General features: G+C 48.0%; 1 long non-coding RNA gene across 1 annotated transcript; it reads right to left on the bottom strand.

The window, feature by feature from the left end:
- Window positions 1-2,585: 2,585 nt before the first annotated feature.
- LOC125277666 lies at window positions 2,586-19,165 on the bottom strand. Its single transcript, XR_007186963.1, has 3 exons — window positions 18,860-19,165; window positions 2,997-3,155; window positions 2,586-2,843 (listed from the first exon to the last, which is right to left on the bottom strand). It is a non-coding gene; the product is annotated as an uncharacterized LOC125277666 (long non-coding RNA).
- Between the last annotated feature and the right edge of the window lie 1,559 nt (window positions 19,166-20,724).

Genomic DNA, 20,724 nt, shown 5'->3' with positions numbered 1-20,724 from the left:
GCCTTGCTCACTCAAGCAGATAAAGTGGAAGCTGTAGGAGAAGGGTGAGTAGATTGCAGAGAGATGTGCAGATTGTATTGTTCTACTTTATTTAATATTCATGAGAAGTTTACATCTGAATTCATCGGGGCTTTTCTCAGCCCTTTAACAGTCCATTTCCCTATGGCAGGGATGTTTGGATGGACCGGAGTGGAGGTAGACGCAGAGGAATAAGTTGGTTGTCTCACCGGCAGGGGCGAGGGGAGTCCTCAGTGTCTTGCCGTGTGTGGAGTAGATCGTATCTGACGTAAAGTGAGGCATGCTTATAACTGGATTCATTTCTGAAGTTCCGTTTCAAAAGCTTGTTTCAATGCTGCGCTGAATTGGCGCTGTGGGAACACCTTTGTTTGTGACCGGCTGTGAAGTAAGTGTGTGAACATGCCCATGATCTTGGCCTTGAACTTGGCAGCCTCTGATGGTGACGTCATTGGAATGTTTCCATTCTCGATCATACATCCAGTCACTCTTGAAACGTTGTCCTCCGCCATTCACAATGCATGATCAGGAGAAACTTCACCGACTTTGTCTAGTCCGTGCTCTTCAGGCATACGTCCACCGCACTAGCCAGTGGCATAAGTCAGAGCAACTCTTCGTCTGCTATGAATGTCGAAACTGGGGGCGGCCACCACCAAGCAAACAATGTCACACTAGGTGAGGGATGTTATTGCCCTTGTCATACACAAAGGTGTTCCCAAAGTGCTAACTCAGCGCAGTATTTCGTTCTTGCTTTCTCAGGGATCAAGATTACAGTCAAGTAACTCAAGATGTTTCTCACAAATATTTGAGTGAATGAAAAAAAAAGATATAGTCTTTTTATCTAATATCGTGGTAAACAAAAATCTCAGTGTTCACAGTGTACATGTCTTTGGGTTCGGTACGCTGTGCTTGTGTACCTAACGAATACGGTGTAGGATGAGCCAATATTGTTTATATCTATATACTTTGATGATGCGAACAAATCTAAAAAAACAACAAAGGACTAAGCAGGGGTTCTAAACTCCGACTCTTGAGATCCACTTTCCTGTAGAGTTTAGCGCCAGTCATACACAGCTGAACAAGACAATCACTGTCTTCAGGATTACTAAATACAGGTAGATGAATCTGATCAAGGTCGGAGGTCGGTTCATCAAAAACAAGGGGAACACATCATTAATACTATTAGATTTGACTGCAGCCTTTGATACAGTTGACCATTCTATTTTAATCAATACACTGGAAACATGGGTCGGGGTCTCAGGGAAGGCGCTAGATTGGTTTGTGTCTTATTTGTCAAATAGGTCATTTGTTTTCAATTTATATGCTTCCGCTAGGTGCTGTAATTCGCAAACATAGTATAAATCTTCACTGTTATGCAGATGACCTTCAGCTACACTTATCATTGAATTCTAAGGATCTGAATAGCCTGGATGTCCTTCAAGCTTGTTTAACAAAAATTGGATGGCCTCAAACGTTCTGCAGTTAAATACTGAAAAAAAGTTGTGATAATCGGTCAGAGCTCACATAAAAATGAGATTGAGCTTGCTCTTAACAGGGATTTTCCGAATATTAAGCAGGTAGTAAAAAATTTGGGTGTTTATTTTGATTCCAATTTAAATTTTGAGTTTCATGTCAAGAAGTTGGTTCAACAGTTACAAAATATTTCCAAGGTGAGGTGGTTTTTGAATTTTAATGATACAGAGAAGCTTATTCATGCTTTTATTTCTTCCCGTCTTGATTATTGTAACGCTCTGTTTTCTTTGAACCGTTAGTTTGACAGTTAGTGCAGAATGCTGCAGCCAGACTACTGAAGCAAGCAAAGTTATTTAATCATATAACACCTGTTTTAGCATTGGTTACCTGTTTATTTAAGGATTGATTTTAAGATTTTATTGTTGACATATAAAGCGTTAAATGGTTTGGCATCTATATATTTAATTGAGCTTCTGAGACCTTATGAAACAGGGAGATGTCTTAGATCTTCTTTTAACAAACTGCTGGCTGTTCCAAGAACGAGATATAAAACCAAAGGAGATGTGAGGGCTCCAAAACTATGGAATAGTTTGCCAGCTGATATCAGATCTTCTGAATGTGTGTCTGTTTTTAAATGTCGTTTGAAAACTTACTTGTATAGACATGCTTTTAGTATTTTGTGATGTTTTTTGTGCTGGTGGAGGAGGGGGGGTTGATATTTTATATTATATTTTGCTTATATATATATAACGCAATATATATATATTGCTTATATATATATATGTATATTGTGTATAGCTCTTCATTTGTATATCAATGATTGTGTTTTTATATTGTGTAAAGCACTTTGTGCCTTTTAGCATTAAAAGTGCTATATAAATAAAATGTTACTTACTGTTTGAAATTACTTAACATTGACATTACAAAATTCAACCTGGTCCTCAGTGTTATCTGACCAATCAGCTCTTTTACTGAACAATGTTTTTTTATCTGATGAAATCTTTAACTCTCTAGAGTGTATTTTGTCAATGGTAGTGATGTCTCATTAAATGTGTTTGAAGCCTAACAATCAAAGGTGTTAGATAAACAGACTTGTGCTGATGCAATTAGTGCTGTTGTAGAGATGGTAGCTTAGATCCATTACCTTGGGAGTAGGTTACTCATGAAAACACCCAGACTAAAACATCTAGAACTTTATTGAACTTTGTATAAAACAAGCAAAAGTGTCACTTTAATATGTTATCACTGCTGCTTTTTGATAAATGCATATGTAAATGATGATTGGACACACACACAAATAACACGGCACTCTAGGCTTATCATCCATCATTCAGCATTTGTCTGCTCTGCCATACCTAAAAATAAAAATAAAGAAACCTTAAAAATAAACCTTAAATATATAACAACAATAATAATGAACATTGGCACCGCACAACCCATGCACACAAAACAAAACAAAAATAATGACTTTATTCAACAATATCTTCTCTTCTGTGTCATTCTCCTACATGTTTACGTCCAGCGCTTCCAGGTTCTACGTCATTGGCCGGCTCCTGCGTCAGCATCACACGCATGCATCATGCAGATCAAGTGAACACAGCCTCAGCCAATACTGAGCTGGCATTTGGACGAAAACACTGAAGGCTTCACTGTGCTCACTGCATCACCTGCGTAAGATAATGACAGGGAAAAGAAGAGATAGTTGAATAAAGTTGTTATTTATGTTTTGTTTTTGTGCACAAAAAGTATTCTCGTCACTTCATAAAATTAAGGTTGAACCACTGCAGTCACATGACTGTTATAATGATGTCTTTAGTACCTTTCTGGACCTTGAAAGTGTTTATTATATTCCTGTCTATGGATGAGTCATATACCTCTCGGATTTAAGATAAAAATATCTTAATTTGTGTTCCAAAGATGAACAAAGGTCTCAACATGAGGCTGAGTAATTAATGACAGAAATGTCATTTTTGGGTGAACTATGCCTTTAAGGTCTTTAAAGTAATCCAGGAGAGTCCAGCGGTTTAACTTCAGTTTGATGAAGAAATGCAAGTGCTTTGTGTGTGCAGGGAAAAAAACAAACACTTGCACCATTAGCACCATGGCGCATGCATTCCAAAATAAATCTAAACTGACTTGATCTAAACTGATCAAACATCATTCAACAGCATAATTCTATATCACGTCTACACATTCTACATGTGACCAGTTCTGCTTAAAACACTCACAATTCAAGTAAATGTTATAACTTTTGAATGACTGATTAAAAATGTACCTTGTTTGGAATGAATTTACATCTCTATTTTAAATTCATATTGTGGCTTGAATGAAATCTATGTGAAATCTGCACTCTCTGGATTCTCTGCTGAGAGCGGGAATTTACGAGATCAAGGGATAACATTTAATTTAATGTTAAAGGTGATAGAGAGGATTTTTTAGTCGACTGAGAATCCAAAGACTGTTACTGAGTTTTTGAAATGAGCGCATGCGTAAGAACAGCCCCTTCATAGCTCATTTCAAAGGAACGCCTCCCAAAACTCGTGCACGAGTATTGGAACACGAGTGTTTACCACCGGCATTCGCTGTGTCGTGTTAGTGGATTCATTATGTCGGACTCACCGCAGGTAACTCATAATCTGCAGTTGTTACTCCTGTCTCCTGACAAAAACATTGCATGCAGCGCCTGTAGAGTGTGGAAAGTTACTGGAGCGCGCAGCCGCACTCGTCTCTCACAAGGAACGTCACGGCAGTGATTGACAAGCCAGAGGGCCAATCATTTACGCGATGATCGCGTAAACGATTGGCTGATGTTTTTAAGGCCCTACCTCGTGCACAGATGATGTATATTAATATTATTCCTTTCAGTGCACCTAATAAATAGTCTTTTATCAGTTAGTAAAGACAGTTTCAAGTAATATTGCAAAAATGTATAAAACAAAACATCCTCTTTAGCACCTTTAAAGGGGAGGAGGAAAGATACCTTTGGAGGAGACGATAACTAATTGGTCAGAACTCCTCAAAGACGTTGGACAAATACCTAAAGCTTAAATAGTCAGATCAGAATGACACATTTAGAGTAATATATCTTAAGACAGAAGTAAGAAAAAAAAGATGACAGAGACAAAGAACAGACGATGAAGGACAGACAATAGCCATAATTCATTCAAGCCATGATAGCCATCCAACTTCTCACTCAAGTTTCTTTTCTTTTACTTTAACTTTCGGTTGTAAACTCTTATTAAAATTCCCTATAAATGAATTAATAATTTAATTTGAGCTGATTCGCTTACAACATACTTTGTGTGAATGGGCTTTTTTATTTCATAAAATTGAGGTTAAACCCCTGGAGTCACATGGATTACTTTAATGATGCCTTTACTACCTTTCTGGTGCTTGAAAGTGCTAGTTGTGTAGGCTGACAGTGGAGTGACAGAAAGTTCTCAGATTTCATTAAAAGATCTTCATTTGTTTCCGAAGATAATATTTAATTTACACAGGGTTTATTTGCATATTTGTGGTGTTATTAATCATTAATTATGAATGCTGCTCATGACGCTTTAGATTACAGCCCGGAAAGTACATTGTAAATTACAACATATTTACAATATAACTTCCGGTAATTATAGTGTACCTATAAAGTAAGTATGTGTAAGTATAGGGGAACAATATGCAAAGTCTGGGGAATAAAGGGGTAACAACCAGGAAAATAACTAATTATTTATACTGTAAGTATTTTAGAACTAGGGGGACTTATACTAAGGGAAATATACTCTTGTTCCATAGTTACAGGGTAAGTATAACCAGTGTTGGGGAGTAGTTAACTACATGTAGCGGCACTACTAGTTTAACTACATTTTTCAGTAGCTTGTCAGTAGTTCAGCTATTTTTAAAACAGTGTAGCTTTTCCGTTAGTTAACTACTTTTTCCAGCAAGTAGTGGTGTAGCGCGACCAAAAGCTACAAGCTACATTCCGTTTTGCATTCTGACGAGCCTGCAATGCATTGAAGCAGCACAGCGTAAAGATTACGCTTAATTTATGAACATGATTAAAACACTGTCTGTGTCGAAGACTTCAAGTACATATAGGTGAATAAGAGCCTTTTTAAATTGATTGTCCTGCTTTATTGCAGTCTATATCAAATGTATGCAAACTATTTTATTACAGTGGTGACCCGCCATAGCCTAATCTGTCCCGCCACAGTTTTATAATGATGCAGTGTTTTGCGTCATTGGCAAAGCATCCGTCAATTGAACAGAAAATTAAATCGTGATATAGCTTAGTGCGCTTATCACACGGCAAAGGCGGATCTAATCAAATAGTTTGCACAGGTTTCAGAATGAAATGCACAATCTTCACGCAAGAAGTGCGCGTCTCAAAGCTTCATCACTGCATGTGCTGTGAGTTTAAACCTGGAATTTTTTTGTGTATCCAATTTAAGCTGCATATATTTTGTTCTTGCATTGGTGCAGGTTCAGTTCCAGAATCAAATCAATACTTCTGAAATTAGTCAGGATGCTACAGTAAAGTGCAGGTGTAATGTGTAAACAACAGCTCCACCATAAGAATAGCAATGTATACAGTGAGAAGTTTAAGATTTTTTTTTAAGTCATTACTTTTACAAATAATTGGAATAAAATTTCAAATATATTGATACAAAAATTCTAATATTTTTTTCTAGTCTGCATTTACATTGCTTATTATTATTGCATATTTTTGTCCCGTGTTATGGTTATGATAGCAATATTGAGTGTGAATCCTGCATTTATATGTACTGCAGATATCACTTCTGAAACTGCAGAGTGCAATTGGTCGTCAGTCCTCTTATAGCATGAAAAACAAAACTTATATTAAAATTCTGAATGTATTATATAAAGCACGCAAACAGCGCTTCCTTTATAATCACTAAAAAGTTATAACTCATCTCAGTTATAGCTGTCTACACTGCACAATGAGTCACTTACATCATGTCTACACTTTGTGTCATGATCACTAGTGTGAGTGCCCTATCAGCCACTAGAGGGCACTCCATCCTGGACTCTTGTTTTTCACCCCTTGGACTTCATTACCCATAACGCACTGCCGGACTCATTATCTCATTATCACTTCATTGCAACCAGCTGTTATGTATTATGTTATCAGTGTCTGTCTATTTATACCCTGTTGGTTTCTGTTCGTGTCATGGAGTTTTCAGTTCACATTCCTGGTTTTCGTGTGTGTTTCTTGTTCCCTGTTTTTGCTCGTTTTGTGTGGACTGCTTTTCTGGATTTTGACCCTTGCCTGTTTTTGGACTCTTGATTCTGGATTACCCATTAAAACTTACCTGCATTTGGATCTGTCTCTTGTCTCCGTGTTTGCAACGTGACAGAAAACTCCATCACCTTAGGATCCAGCAGGATGGGGATTCGAATCACTCCTCCAACCACTGCGAAGGAACGGATGGCTCTCCTGAGCAATTTAACCACCCTGCGGCAACAGGGCAATAAGGTGGGTGGTTTGGCACAATTGTTTTGGACCCTGGCGGTAGGGCTGGGTTATAATGATGCGGTCTTAATGGACCTTTTCAATAATTGTCTGGATGACTCGTTGCCGCTGTGGGAGATGGATCTGACCTGGATTTTTGGGGGTTTGTCCATTACCTCGAACGTCGGAGTAGGGGGCCCTCACCGAGTCAACCAGGCAGTGTGCATGCTCCAGCCCATGAATCCGTTCCAGAAGTCACAGGGGAGGTGGGCACTGAGCCTCTGCTTCACCCCGGTAAAAGGAGGAGGAGGAGAAGGAAGAAGGCTTCCGTCATCCTTCAAGGCCCGGAGGCCTCTCCAGCCAGTGAGTCCGCTCCAGCCAGTGAGTCCACTCCAGAGTCCGCTCCAGCCAGTGAGTCCGCTCCAGCCAGTGAGTCCGCTCCAGAGTCCGCTCCAGTCAGTGAGTCCGCTCCAGCCAGTGAGTCCGCTCCAGAGCCCACTCCAGTCAGTGAGTCCGCTCCAGAGTCTGCTCCAGTCAGTGAGTCCGCTCCAGCCAGTGAGTCCACTCCAGAGCCCACTCCAGTCAGTGAGTCCGCTCCAGAGCCCACTCCAGCCAGTGAGTCCGCTCCAGCCAGTGAGTCCGCTCCAGCCAGTGAGTCCGCTCCAGCCAGTGAGTCCGCTCCAGCCAGTGAGTCCGCTCCAGAGCCCGCTCCAGTCAGTGAGTCCGCTCCAGAGTCTGCTCCAGTCAGTGAGTCCGCTCCAGCCAGTGAGTCCACTCCAGAGCCCACTCCAGTCAGTGAGTCCGCTCCAGAGTCTGCTCCAGTCAGTGAGTCCGCTCCAGCCAGTGAGTCCACTCCAGAGCCCGCTCCAGCCAGTGAGTCCGCTCCAGCCAGTGAGTCCGCTCCAGCCAGTGAGTCCGCTCCAGCCAGTGAGTCCGCTCCAGCCAGTGAGTCCGCTCCAGTCAGTGAGTCCGCTCCAGTCAGTGAATCCACTCCAGAGCCCGCTCCAGCCAGTGAGTCCGCTCCAGAGCCCACTCCAGTCAGTGAGTCCGCTCCAGAGTTTGCTCCAGTCAGTGAGTCCGCTCCAGCCAGTGAGTCCACTCCAGAGCCCACTCCAGTCAGTGAGTCCGCTCCAGAGTCTGCTCCAGTCAGTGAGTCCGCTCCAGCCAGTGAGTCCGCTCCAGAGCCCACTCCAGTCAGTGAGTCCGCTCCAGAGTTTGCTCCAGTCAGTGAGTCCGCTCCAGTCAGTGAGTCCGCTCCAGTCAGTGAGTCCGCTCCAGCCAGTGAGTCCGCTCCAGCCAGTGAGTCCGCTCCAGCCAGTGAGTCCGCTCCAGCCAGTGAGTCCGCTCCAGCCGGTGAGTCCGCTCCAGCCGGTGAGTCCGCTCCAGCCAGTGAGTCCGCTCCAGAGCCCGCTCCAGCCAGTGAGTCCACTCCAGAGTCCGCTCCAGTCAGTGAGTCCGCTCCAGTCAGTGAGTCCGCTCCAGTCAGTGAGTCCGCTCCAGTCAGTGAGTCCGCTCCAGCCAGTGAGTCCGCTCCAGCCAGTGAGTCCGCTCCAGAGCCCGCTCTAGCCAGTGAGTCCACTCCAGAGTCTGCTCCAGTCAGTGAGTCCGCTCCAGCCAGTGAGTCCACTCCAGAGCCCGCTCCAGCCAGTGAGTCCACTCCAGAGCCCGCTCCAGCCAGTGAGTCCACTCCAGAGCCCGCTCCAGCCAGTGAGTCCGCTCCAGCCAGTGAGTCCACTCCAGCCAGTGAGTCCGCTCCAGCCAGTGAGTCCGCTCCAGAGCCCGCTCCAGCCAGTGAGTCCACTCCAGAGTCCGCTCCAGTCAGTGAGTCCGCTCCAGTCAGTGAGTCCGCTCCAGTCAGTGAGTCCGCTCCAGCCAGTGAGTCCGCTCCAGCCAGTGAGTCCGCTCCAGCCAGTGAGTCCGCTCCAGCCAGTGAGTCCGCTCCAGCCAGTGAGTCCGCTCCAGCCGGTGAGTCCGCTCCAGCCGGTGAGTCCGCTCCAGCCAGTGAGTCCGCTCCAGAGCCCGCTCCAGCCAGTGAGTCCACTCCAGAGTCCGCTCCAGTCAGTGAGTCCGCTCCAGTCAGTGAGTCCGCTCCAGTCAGTGAGTCCGCTCCAGCCAGTGAGTCCGCTCCAGCCAGTGAGTCCGCTCCAGCCAGTGAGTCCGCTCCAGAGCCCGCTCTAGCCAGTGAGTCCACTCCAGAGCCCGCTCCAGCCAGTGAGTCCGCTCCAGCCAGTGAGTCCGCTCCAGCCAGTGAGTCCGCTCCAGCCAGTGAGTCCACTCCAGAGCCCGCTCTAGCCAGTGAGTCCACTCCAGAGCCCGCTCTAGCCAGTGAGTCCACTCCAGAGCCCGCTCCAGCCAGTGAGTCCGCTCCAGTCAGTCCGCTCCAGTCAGTGAGTCCGCTCCAGTCAGTGAGTCCGCTCCAGTCAGTGAGTCCGCTCCAGTCAGTGAGTCCGCTCCAGTCAGTGAGTCCGCTCCAGCCAGTGAGTCCGCTCCAGCCAGTGAGTCCGCTCCAGCCAGTGAGTCCGCTCCAGCCAGTGAGTCCGCTCCAGCCAGTGAGTCCGCTCCAGCCAGTGAGTCCGCTCCAGCCAGTGAGTCCACTCCAGAGCCCGCTCTAGCCAGTGAGTCCACTCCAGAGCCCGCTCCAGCCAGTGAGTCCGCTCCAGTCAGTCCGCTCCAGTCAGTGAGTCCGCTCCAGTCAGTCAGTCCGCTCCAGTCAGTGAGTCCGCTCTAGCCAGTGAGTCCACTCCAGAGCCCGCTTTAGTCAGTGAGTCCACTCCAGCCAGTGAGTCCACTCCAGCCAGTGAGTCCACTCCAGCCAGTGAGTCCACTCCAGAGCCCGCTCCAGCCAGTGAGTCCACTCCAGAGCCCGCTCCAGCCAGTGAGTCCGCTCTAGCCAGTGAGTCCACTCCAGAGCCCGCTTTAGTCAGTGAGTCCACTCTAGCCAGTGAGTCCACTCCAGAGCCCGCTTTAGTCAGTGAGTCCACTCCAGCCAGTGAGTCCACTCCAGCCAGTGAGTCCACTCCAGCCAGTAAGTCCACTCCAGCCAGTGAGTCCACTCCAGAGCCCGCTCCAGCCAGTGAGTCCACTCCAGAGCCCGCTCCAGCCAGTGAGTCCGCTCCAGCCAGTGAATCCGCTCCAGTCAGTGAATCCACTCCAGAGCCCGCTCCAGCCAGTGAGTCCACTCCAGAGCCCGCTCCAGCCAGTGAGTCCACTCCAGAGTCCGCTCCAGTCAGTGAGTCCGCTCCAGTCAGTGAGTCCGCTCCAGTCAGTGAGTCCGCTCCAGCCAGTGAGTCCGCTCCAGCCAGTGAGTCCACTCCAGAGCCCGCTCCAGCCAGTGAGTCCACTCCAGAGCCCGCTCCAGCCAGTGAGTCCACTCCAGAGCCCGCTCCAGCCAGTGAGTCCGCTCCAGAACCCGCTCTAGCCAGTGAGTCCGCTCCAGTCAGTGAGTCCGCTCCAGTCAGTGAGTCCGCTCCAGAGCCCACTCTAGCCAGTGAGTCCACTCCAGAGCCCGCTTTAGTCAGTGAGTCCACTCCAGCCAGTGAGTCCACTCCAGCCAGTAAGTCCACTCCAGAGCCCGCTCCAGCCAGTGAGTCCACTCCAGAGCCCGCTCCAGCCAGTGAGTCCACTCCAGAGCCCGCTCCAGCCAGTGAGTCCACTCCAGAGCCCGCTCCAGCCAGTGAGTCCGCTCCAGCCAGTGAGTCCACTCCAGCCAGTGAGTCCGCTCCAGCCAGTGAGTCCGCTCCAGAGCCCGCTCCAGCCAGTGAGTCCACTCCAGAGCCCGCTCCAGTCAGTGAGTCCGCTCCAGTCAGTGAGTCCGCTCCAGCCAGTGAGTCCGCTCCAGAGCCCGCTCCAGCCAGTGAGTCCGCTCCAGCCAGTGAGTCCGCTCCAGCCAGTGAGTCCGCTCCAGCCAGTGAGTCCACTCCAGAGCCCGCTCTAGCCAGTGAGTCCACTCCAGAGCCCGCTCCAGCCAGTGAGTCCGCTCCAGTCAGTGAGTCCGCTCCAGTCAGTCAGTCCGCTCCAGTCAGTCAGTCCGCTCTAGCCAGTGAGTCCACTCCAGAGCCCGCTTTAGTCAGTGAGTCCACTCCAGCCAGTGAGTCCACTCCAGCCAGTAAGTCCACTCCAGAGCCCGCTCCAGCCAGTGAGTCCACTCCAGAGCCCGCTCCAGCCAGTGAGTCCGCTCCAGCCAGTGAGTCCGCTCCAGCCAGTGAGTCCGCTCCAGCCAGTGAGTCCGCTCCAGCCAGTGAGTCCGCTCCAGCCAGTGAGTCCACTCCAGAGCCCGCTCCAGCCAGTGAGTCCGCTCCAGTCAGTGAGTCCACTCCAGAGCCCGCTCCAGTCAGTGAGTCCGCTCCAGCCAGTGAGTCCACTCCAGAGCCCGCTCCAGCCAGTGAGTCCGCTCCAGCCAGTGAGTCCGCTCCAGCCAGTGAGTCCGCTCCAGCCAGTGAGTCCGCTCCAGCCAGTGAGTCCACTCCAGAGCCCGCTCTAGCCAGTGAGTCCGCTCCAGAGCCCGCTCCAGCCAGTGAGTCCGCTCCAGTCAGTCCGCTCCAGTCAGTGAGTCCGCTCCAGTCAGTGAGTCCGCTCTAGCCAGTGAGTCCACTCCAGAGCTCGCTTTAGTCAGTGAGTCCACTCTAGCCAGTGAGTCCACTCCAGAGCCCGCTTTAGTCAGTGAGTCCACTCCAGCCAGTGAGTCCACTCCAGAGCCCGCTCCAGCCAGTGAGTCCACTCCAGAGCCCGCTCCAGCCAGTGAGTCCACTCCAGAGCCCGCTCCAGCCAGTGAGTCCGCTCCAGAACCCGCTCTAGTCAGTGAGTCCGCTCCAGTCAGTGAGTCCGCTCCAGTCAGTGAGTCCGCTCCAGAGCCCACTCTAGCCAGTGAGTCCACTCCAGAGCCCGCTTTAGTCAGTGAGTCCACTCCAGCCAGTGAGTCCACTCCAGCCAGTAAGTCCACTCCAGAGCCCGCTCCAGCCAGTGAGTCCACTCCAGAGCCCGCTCCAGCCAGTGAGTCCACTCCAGAGCCCGCTCCAGCCAGTGAGTCCGCTCCAGCCAGTGAGTCCACTCCAGCCAGTGAGTCCGCTCCAGCCAGTGAGTCCGCTCCAGAGCCCGCTCCAGCCAGTGAGTCCACTCCAGAGCCCGCTCCAGTCAGTGAGTCCGCTCCAGTCAGTGAGCCCGCTCCAGCCAGTGAGTCCGCTCCAGAGCCCGCTCCGGCCAGTGAGTCCGCTCCAGCCAGTGAGTCCGCTCCAGCCAGTGAGTCCGCTCCAGCCAGTGAGTCCGCTCCAGCCAGTGAGTCCGCTCCAGCCAGTGAGTCCGCTCCAGCCAGTGAGTCCGCTCCAGCCAGTGAGTCCGCTCCAGCCAGTGAGTCCACTCCAGAGCCCGCTCTAGCCAGTGAGTCCACTCCAGAGCCCGCTCCAGCCAGTGAGTCCGCTCCAGTCAGTCAGTCCGCTCCAGTCAGTGAGTCCGCTCTAGCCAGTGAGTCCACTCCAGAGCCCGCTTTAGTCAGTGAGTCCACTCCAGCCAGTGAGTCCACTCCAGCCAGTAAGTCCACTCCAGAGCCCGCTCCAGCCAGTGAGTCCACTCCAGAGCCCGCTCCAGCCAGTGAGTCCGCTCCAGCCAGTGAGTCCGCTCCAGCCAGTGAGTCCGCTCCAGCCAGTGAGTCCGCTCCAGTCAGTGAGTCCACTCCAGAGCCCGCTTTAGTCAGTGAGTCCACTCCAGCCAGTGAGTCCACTCCAGCCAGTGAGTCCACTCCAGCCAGTAAGTCCACTCCAGAGCCCGCTCCAGCCAGTGAGTCCACTCCAGAGCCCGCTCCAGCCAGTGAGTCCGCTCCAGCCAGTGAGTCCGCTCCAGAGCCCGCTCCAGCCAGTGAGTCCACTCCAGAGTCCGCTCCAGCCAGTAGTTTCAATGTAGCTAGCTACTTTTTGATAGTAACTTGTAGTGTAGCTAACTACTTTTTCAGAAGGGTAGCTTGACTGTAGTTTAACTACTTTCATTTATAAGTAGCTTGTAGCTTGTCAAACTACAGTTTCAGAGTAGTGAGTCCGCTCCAGCCAGTGAGTCCGCTCCAGCCAGTGAGTCCACTCCAGAGTCCGCTCCAGTCAGTGAGTCCGCTCCAGCCAGTGAGTCCACTCCAGAGCCCGCTCCAGTCAGTGAGTCCGCTCCAGCCAGTGAGTCCACTCCAGAGTCCGCTCCAGCCAGTGAGTCCGCTCCAGCCAGTGAGTCCGCTCCAGCCAGTGAGTCCGCTCCAGTCAGTGAGTCCACTCCAGAGCCCACTCCAGTCAGTGAGTCCGCTCCAGAGTCTGCTCCAGTCAGTGAGTCCGCTCCAGCCAGTGAGTCCACTCCAGAGCCCGCTCCAGCCAGTGAGTCCACTCCAGAGCCCGCTCCAGCCAGTGAGTCCGCTCCAGCCAGTGAGTCCGCTCCAGTCAGTGAGTCCGCTCCAGCCAGTGAGTCCACTCCAGAGCCTGCTCCAGCCAGTGAGTCCACTTTGGTGCCTACAGAGGAAGTAGGCACAAAGCCACCGCCTAACCCTCATAAGCGGAGGAAGAGGAGGAGAAGGGCTTCCTCCATCCTTCAAGGCCTGGAGACTACTCTAGAGGTTGTTTGTTTTCCCAAACTCCTTGCCCTGCCGGCGCCAACGAAGTGCCTTGCCCTGCCCTGCCGGCGCCCCCCGAGCAGCCCGAGCCCGCTGCCGTCCCAGAGCAGCCTGAGCCCGCTGCCGTCCCAGCCCGCTCTCCCTGATAAGGCCACGGAGCACCCTTGGTCCGCCCTGCCGCCGCTGCCCAAGCCTTCTGCCCTGCCGCCGCCACCGCCCAAGCCTTCTGCCCTGCCGCCTCTGCCCAGGCTACCTGAACCGTTGAGACCCGCCTGGTCTGTTCCTCCAGCACCGCCCTGGCACTCAGCCAGGTATCCAGACCTGCCAGTGCCCACCTGGTCAGTTCCTCCAGCGCCACCCTGGCACTCAGCCAGGACTCCAGAACCGCTGGAACCAGCCTGGTCAGTTCCTCCAGCACCGCCCTGGCTATCAGTTGGGCACCCTGGATCTGGCCCGCCATCCCTCCCCCTGATCCTCCTCCTGTCCACCTCCCTCCTGAGTTTTTGTGTTTTTGTTTTGTCTGGTGGAGCGTCTGGTAGCCGCTCCTTTGAGGGGGGGTAATGTCATGATCACTAGTGTGAGTGCCCTATCAGCCACTAGAGGGCACTCCATCCTGGACTCTTGTTTTCACCCCTTGGACTTCATTACCCATAACGCACTGCCGGACTCATCTCATTATCACTTCATTGCAACCAGCTGTTATGTATTATGTTATCAGTGTCTGTCTATTTATACCCTGTTGGTTTCTGTTTGTGTCATGGAGTTTTCAGTTCACATTCCTGGTTTTCGTGTGTGTTTCTTGTTCCCTGTTTTTGCTCGTTTTGTGTGGACTGCTTTTCTGGATTTTGACCCTTGCCTGTTTTTGGACTCTTGATTCTGGATTACCCATTAGAACTTACCTGCATTTGGATCTGACTCTTGTCTCCGTGTTTGCAACGTGACACTTTGTTAATGAGAGGCTTCTCGAGTGTGCAAACGCAAAAACTAAACAAAAACTCTGGCGTTTCTTCTGGTGATTCTATTCTAACTAACTTAACTTAAACACCCCTGATTGGCCATTGCATTCAAGAGATCAACAGCTGTCTACAATTGGCTATGTTGCTCACCGCTGCAAAATCATGTTGTAAATAGAAACACAAATACGCACAGGATCGTTTGCCAATATGATATTATTACAGTACCAACTTAGGGTGCTCTTGCTTGCGTTGAAGGGTGCTAAGATGCGTAGAACCGGGCCTGCATTGGTGTGACATTTAAGACATTTGAGTCAGTGTGAGATATAGGCTACATTTGAGTATTGTATCTTTTGATATAGTTTACAAAATAAAACAGTACGCTTTGAAATCATAATTGTAGTTTTAAACCCCAAACATTTTCTTAAACATTCTTCATTAACAGTTATTCTATTATTTGTAATAGGCTATGTCATTAAAAAAAAAAAAATCAAAGTAGTTTCAATGTAGCTAGCTACTTTTTGATAGTAACTTGTAGTGTAGCTAACTACTTTTTCAGAAGGGTAGCTTGACTGTAGTTTAACTACTTTCATTTATGAGTAGCTTGTAGCTTGTCAAACTACAGTTTCAGAGTAGCTTCTCAAACACTGAGTATAACATTGCGGGCTGTAAATATAAGTGGTGCTTTTTACCCTCTTGTTTCATGTAGTTACAGGGTAAGTACAATAAAAAAACACAATCTAATATCACTGTCTCCGAAACCCTTATTTGAAAAACAGGTTAATTCAAAACTAGTTTACAACACTTCTTATTCATTTATTCACATTTTAAAATCAACTTTTCATTTCAAATGATAAAGTCTTGACAGAAAGTAGCACATTTATGACCAGTCACGGAAAGTAGGGAAACAAGTCGGTTCTGGGGCATTTTGAGTTATTCACAGATTCTGAAAGTATAGTCTCCAAGCTTTCCAATGATGTGTAACACATGGAAATCTGATAATATTTGGAGAAGTTGTGGCCATTTGAAGGTAGGCACTCAAAAAAGCTCAAAGGGCAGAAAATGACCCAAAGATTTTGCACTTCTCGCCTGTTCTCACCTGCTGGGAGTGACAAAAGGGCTCATTTACATCTCATTTAGATAAGCCATACCCCCTGTAAAGCTGCATGGTTGCAAAGCAACGACAGACGCAATGGGAAAAATCGGACCGCATACTATTAATAATAAAGGATAATGTGCATTGTAAATGTCAGTAATTTATCTTTTTTGACATTAGGACTTTTGAACAGGATTCTGTGATAACCGTATAGTCCTGGTTTAGACCGCAGTTAGTGGTTAGACCTGGTTTGAGTCAAAGGATTAAAAAAATCCTGTACATTAAACTCTTCAATAAATACTTTTACTTTTGACTTATAACGCACATTTTACGGCTATGGATACTTTATACTTTTACTTACGTAGGAATTTAATCTGATACATTTACTATTACAATAGTAAATCCTTGTTAAGAAGTAGTAACTGGCTAAAATTATTAGCGTCACATTCAATTCAAGAATAGTAAGGTTTACATGAGCTAAGTCATTCACACCAGTCAATTCAAGCAGTTGAAGCGTTATTCAAATTAATAGCAGATGCTAACATTACCATCTAAAAAGCCCATTATAGTAATGGGGGTTTTTGGCAAGTTATACGATGCTAACGATTAAAATTAAAACGACAGTCCTGAGCTAGCTAATAACAAAAGACACATGAGATAATGTGTAGTCTACGTGTTCTAAGAATGAACACAAAACAACAAACTTTGATGTTTATGGAAACTCACCCCATAAGAAACAGAAAAGATGAAATAAGTTGATCGGGCACACTTTCTCTTTGTCGGGGTCTTCTTTGTGGATGTAACCATCTCCGAAGTTTGCACTATGCATCTGTTTGCCTCTAAATGTCCAATAATTCACATGTCCTGCCACTCTTTTTCCGCAGCTAAAGAATCCAGCCGTATGTTGTACTTCAAAAACATTTTCGGTGTAACGGCCACGGTTCAGCTCATCTGCGATATTCTTTGCGGTCCATCTTCATTAAATTTTGATATCAGCTAGAGCCGGCCAGAGCGCTGCATAAATAAGTAGCCACACTTCCCTTGGAGGGCGGCGGCAATAACAAAAGAAACAAAAGCCGGCGTATCCGATTCCAGTATGGAAGTACAAACAGACAATGACACGCCCCTACTGCGAGATAGAATCCCAGAAAAACAAGCCGATTTCAACCTCAAAATGTACGCTTTTAAATAAACCAATACTGCTACCTAAAACACGGAGATGCTTCTTCATGATCTCAACTAACAGATTCTGCAAAAAAACGAAAATCACCAATTTTGAAAAAAAAACGCTTCTTTCTCAGTTTGCTCAATAGTTGTGCTGTCAACTTGTGTCCCTGGTTTCCGTGACGGGTCACATTTGTTCTTTTTTTCCCTTTCTTGCTTGGCTTCCTCCTCCTCTTGTTCCCTTGTTCTTCTTGTCTTTCCACTGATGAATCTTAAGAAGGAATCCCATGTCTTTTGCTATTCTGTATTATGTATTTAAAGAAAATACAGTACACCCAGAAATGTTCTCATGGAAGACCAGACCAAAACAATGACAATAAAAAACAATCCAGCAATCCAGCAAATCTGCTCATCTCCATTTTCAAAGATGGTCATCCAATTGAGGATTATGTAAAATAATTCCTTGAGCTTTCTAACTTGGTTCCATAGAATGATAGTACCATGAAGATCATGTTGCTGCAGATTAGATGACCATCTTTATAAGATACCAGATACCAGTGACAGCTACCACTTGTTCCTTTGAGAGCTATATTGATTATGTACTGTGGCTTTGTGGTTTGTCTCTCATTGTTGGCGAGGTTAAAGAAGATGCCAGTTTCACTTGGTCACTTCCTCTCCAGTCCACTCCAACCATCCTGGCATTAGAGTTTTTTTTTTTTTTTCCTCAAGTCACCAAACACCACAGAACTCCTCTCAAGTAAGCCTGAGTCTCCAGGCTTACCTCGAGCCAGGAAAGCCATCTCAAACAGCACGGACCTGATGGCAAAGCTAGCGGAAGATTTCTGTTCAGAAATTCACCAGTCTGTTCCGGTGAGAGAAATTCACCAGTCTGTTCCCATGAGGGAAATTCCAGAGCCCATTCCTGAGTCTTATCCAACCCATGAGCCAGCTCCAGAGTCTGCTCAAAGGAGGCAGGGTCCTCTACCAGGCCAGCCCCTGACCACAGCCCATTGTCTGTAAGTTCAGCCCCTGAACAGAACTCAGTGCAGGCTCCAGCCCCTGACCATAGTCCAGTGCAGGCTCCAAACCCTGACCAGAGTCCAGTGCAGGCTCCAGCCCCTGACCAGAGTCCAGTGCAGGCTCCAGGCCCTGACCAGAGTCTAGTGCAGGCTCCAACCCCTGACCATAGTCCAGTGCAGGCTTCAGCCCCTGAACAAAGTCCAGTGCAGGCTCCAGCCCCTGACCAGAGTCCAGTGCCCACTCTCATCCCAGAGCTTAACCCAGTGCAAGCTATCTCTCCTACAGATTGTTCTCCCTGTTATGGCAGTGGCCAAAATGTGTGTTTGGGCAGCACACTGCTCTCATAATCTTATTGAAGTGGAGGTTATTCCCAAGTCTTCTGTTTGTCTAGATGCGACCATGGAGGTTGTTCCTAACTTTCCTGTCTGCTTAGAGACGATCAGGGAGATTGTCCCCAAGTTTCCAGTCTGTTCAGATGCACCCATCAAGGTAGTTTCCCAGTCTTCTGTCTGTCTAGGTGTGACCAAAGGGCTTGTTTCAGAACTTCCTGTTTTCCCAGATGTGACCAAGAAGGTCGTCCCCGAATATTCTGTCTGCCCCAATGCGACCATGGTGGTCGTTCCTGAATTTCCTGTTAGCCCTGATGCAACAATGGAGCTTGGCCCTAAGTTTTCTGTCCGTACCAACACGGCCACAGAGGTCGTTAATGAACTGTCTTTCTGCCTCAACACGACCACATAGGTCATTTATGAACTTTCTGTCAGCCCTGAGATGATCATAGAATTCAGCCCGAGACACCTTGCCAGTCCTATTTTGACCATTGAAGACACCCTTGAGCTCCCAGCCTGCTTGGACATGGCCCCTGAGGGCATTGCTAACCTCTTTGTGCTTTGTATTCCAGTTCCTCCAGTAATGTCCTAATCCTCAGTCACCAGTCCAGTCACTTCACCATCACTGGTCACCTCTGCACTACATTTCCCATAATCCCTCCTGGCTCACACCTGCACCCACTTCACAGTCATCTACACCTGCCATCATTCTACCTCATCAGCTCAACTGTCTGGTCTCATCATTCAAGACTGAATCTCTACCTGACCACTTACCTGTGCATCGAACTGTCTCATCTTCTCCAGTCTTCAGTGTATCATCATCTGCCTGTCTTCAGTCCTTCAGCCACTTCTCCCTTCAACCTGAAAACAGATAAGCCTAATCACTCTCATGCCAGTATCACCATAACGTAATTGGCCCGCGGGCCGGCAGTTTGAGACCACTGGTTTATAGTTATGTTCAGTTTCTCTGTCTTGTTTAGTTTTCAGTTTTCAGTTTTCTTTGTCTGTATTTGCCTGAGTTCTCGTTCTTTCATTAGTTGCCATGTTTCCTGATTAGTGTTTCACCTGTTCCTTGTTCCATTAAAGGGTTAGTTCACCCAAAAATGAAATTTCTGTCATTGTTACTCCAAACTCGTAAGACCTTCGTTCACCTTCAGAACACAAATTAAGATAGACTGCAACACAACAACCACTTTCAAGGACCAGAAAGGTAGTAAACACATCGTTAAAATAGTCCATGTGACTACAGTGGTTCAACCTTAATGTTATGAAGTGACAAGAATACTTTTTCTGTGCAAAAAAACAAACAATAACGACACATTTATGAGGTGGCGTTCTGACGTAGGACACGGAGGTGCTGCACTGTGCCACTCTGTGTCAGGGTTCTGCCCTGACAGCCCTGTCTGTTTTGTCTTTGTTTAATGTGTCCATGTTTATGTTGTGTCTGAGCACATGGCTTTGTCTGTGTTTGTGTTTGCCATGTGCTCCTCTGTTCCCTCCTCCTTGTTTGTCACCACGCCCTCTGGTCTAGTCATTGTTCAGTCCTTGTTTGTTATTAGTGTTCTCACCTGTTCCCTGCTCCCTTTCTTGTTGAGTCCTCGTTAGTCTAAGTGTTGTCACCTGTTCCTCGTGTTCTTTGCCTCCTTTATATTGTGCACTCTTTCCCTCATGTCTTTGCCAGTTCGTTAAACTTCGTGCCTGTATTCTAGTCTTTTGTTCACCTAAGCTCATAGCGTTTTGTGTAGAAGATTCTCGTATCCATTTTGTCATCATTGTCTTTCTTGTTTCAGACCATCTAACCACCTGTCTTGTCTAGCCCTGGTAGTGTCTCTGGTCTCCCCCTGTCCTGTCCAACACACACTGAGGATCCCTGTGGCTGCTATATCTCTCCGCCAAGCAGCCAGACTGGTTCTGTGCCTGATCGTATCTGATGGTTCAAGCTACTTATGCTGGTTGAGCCTGTCCGGCTCCCGCTACTGCTTTGGGCCTCATACTGCGCACTTGCCAATGTTCACCGGCCTGCTTACTACCTGGGCTGTTCTCAGTGGCTGTTCCCTCAGCGTGCTCGTCTTTGTGTCTCACCCCCTTCCTACCGTTAGGACTGTGTTCACCTCCTCACCCTCTATATTCCAAGTCTGTCAATAAACCTGTAAAACTCATCCTGCGTTTGAGTCCTCCCTCACAGATCCCTGACACTCTGCACTTACTATGTCAACTGCGTAGGAGACTGACATGGAAGAGAAGAAATTGTTGAATAAAGTCGTTATTTTTGGGGGTTTTTTTTGCTAAAAGTATTCTAAAAGTATTGTCACTTCATAACATTAAACTATGCAAGCCAGCAACAACGTATGTGGTCAAGGGCATTTTGGTGCAGTTCGTCGGAATTAATTGGAGCCCTGCCTATACTCCCACCACTGAGGTACATTCACAGAGCTAGGTTACTGAGGAGTTATTTTGTGGTGAGCTGGATGAGGAAATGTTCGCATTACTGCAGTCACCCCTGGTCCCATCCAGTTCCATATCGTCTAAGTCATGGCTGGATAAATCCAATTCATCCAAGTCGTCACTGGTTAAGCCCTACTCCAAGTCGTCGCCAGGTATCCTTCATCGCGGATGTTCCTGCCCAGCCTCCTTGCCCC

Source organism: Megalobrama amblycephala, linkage group LG10, assembly GCF_018812025.1.
Source record: "Megalobrama amblycephala isolate DHTTF-2021 linkage group LG10, ASM1881202v1, whole genome shotgun sequence".
NCBI classification, from domain to species: domain Eukaryota; kingdom Metazoa; phylum Chordata; class Actinopteri; order Cypriniformes; family Xenocyprididae; genus Megalobrama; species Megalobrama amblycephala.
The sequence above is the reverse complement of the archived record's forward strand: the minus strand, read 5'-3'. Positions and strand labels throughout refer to the sequence as shown.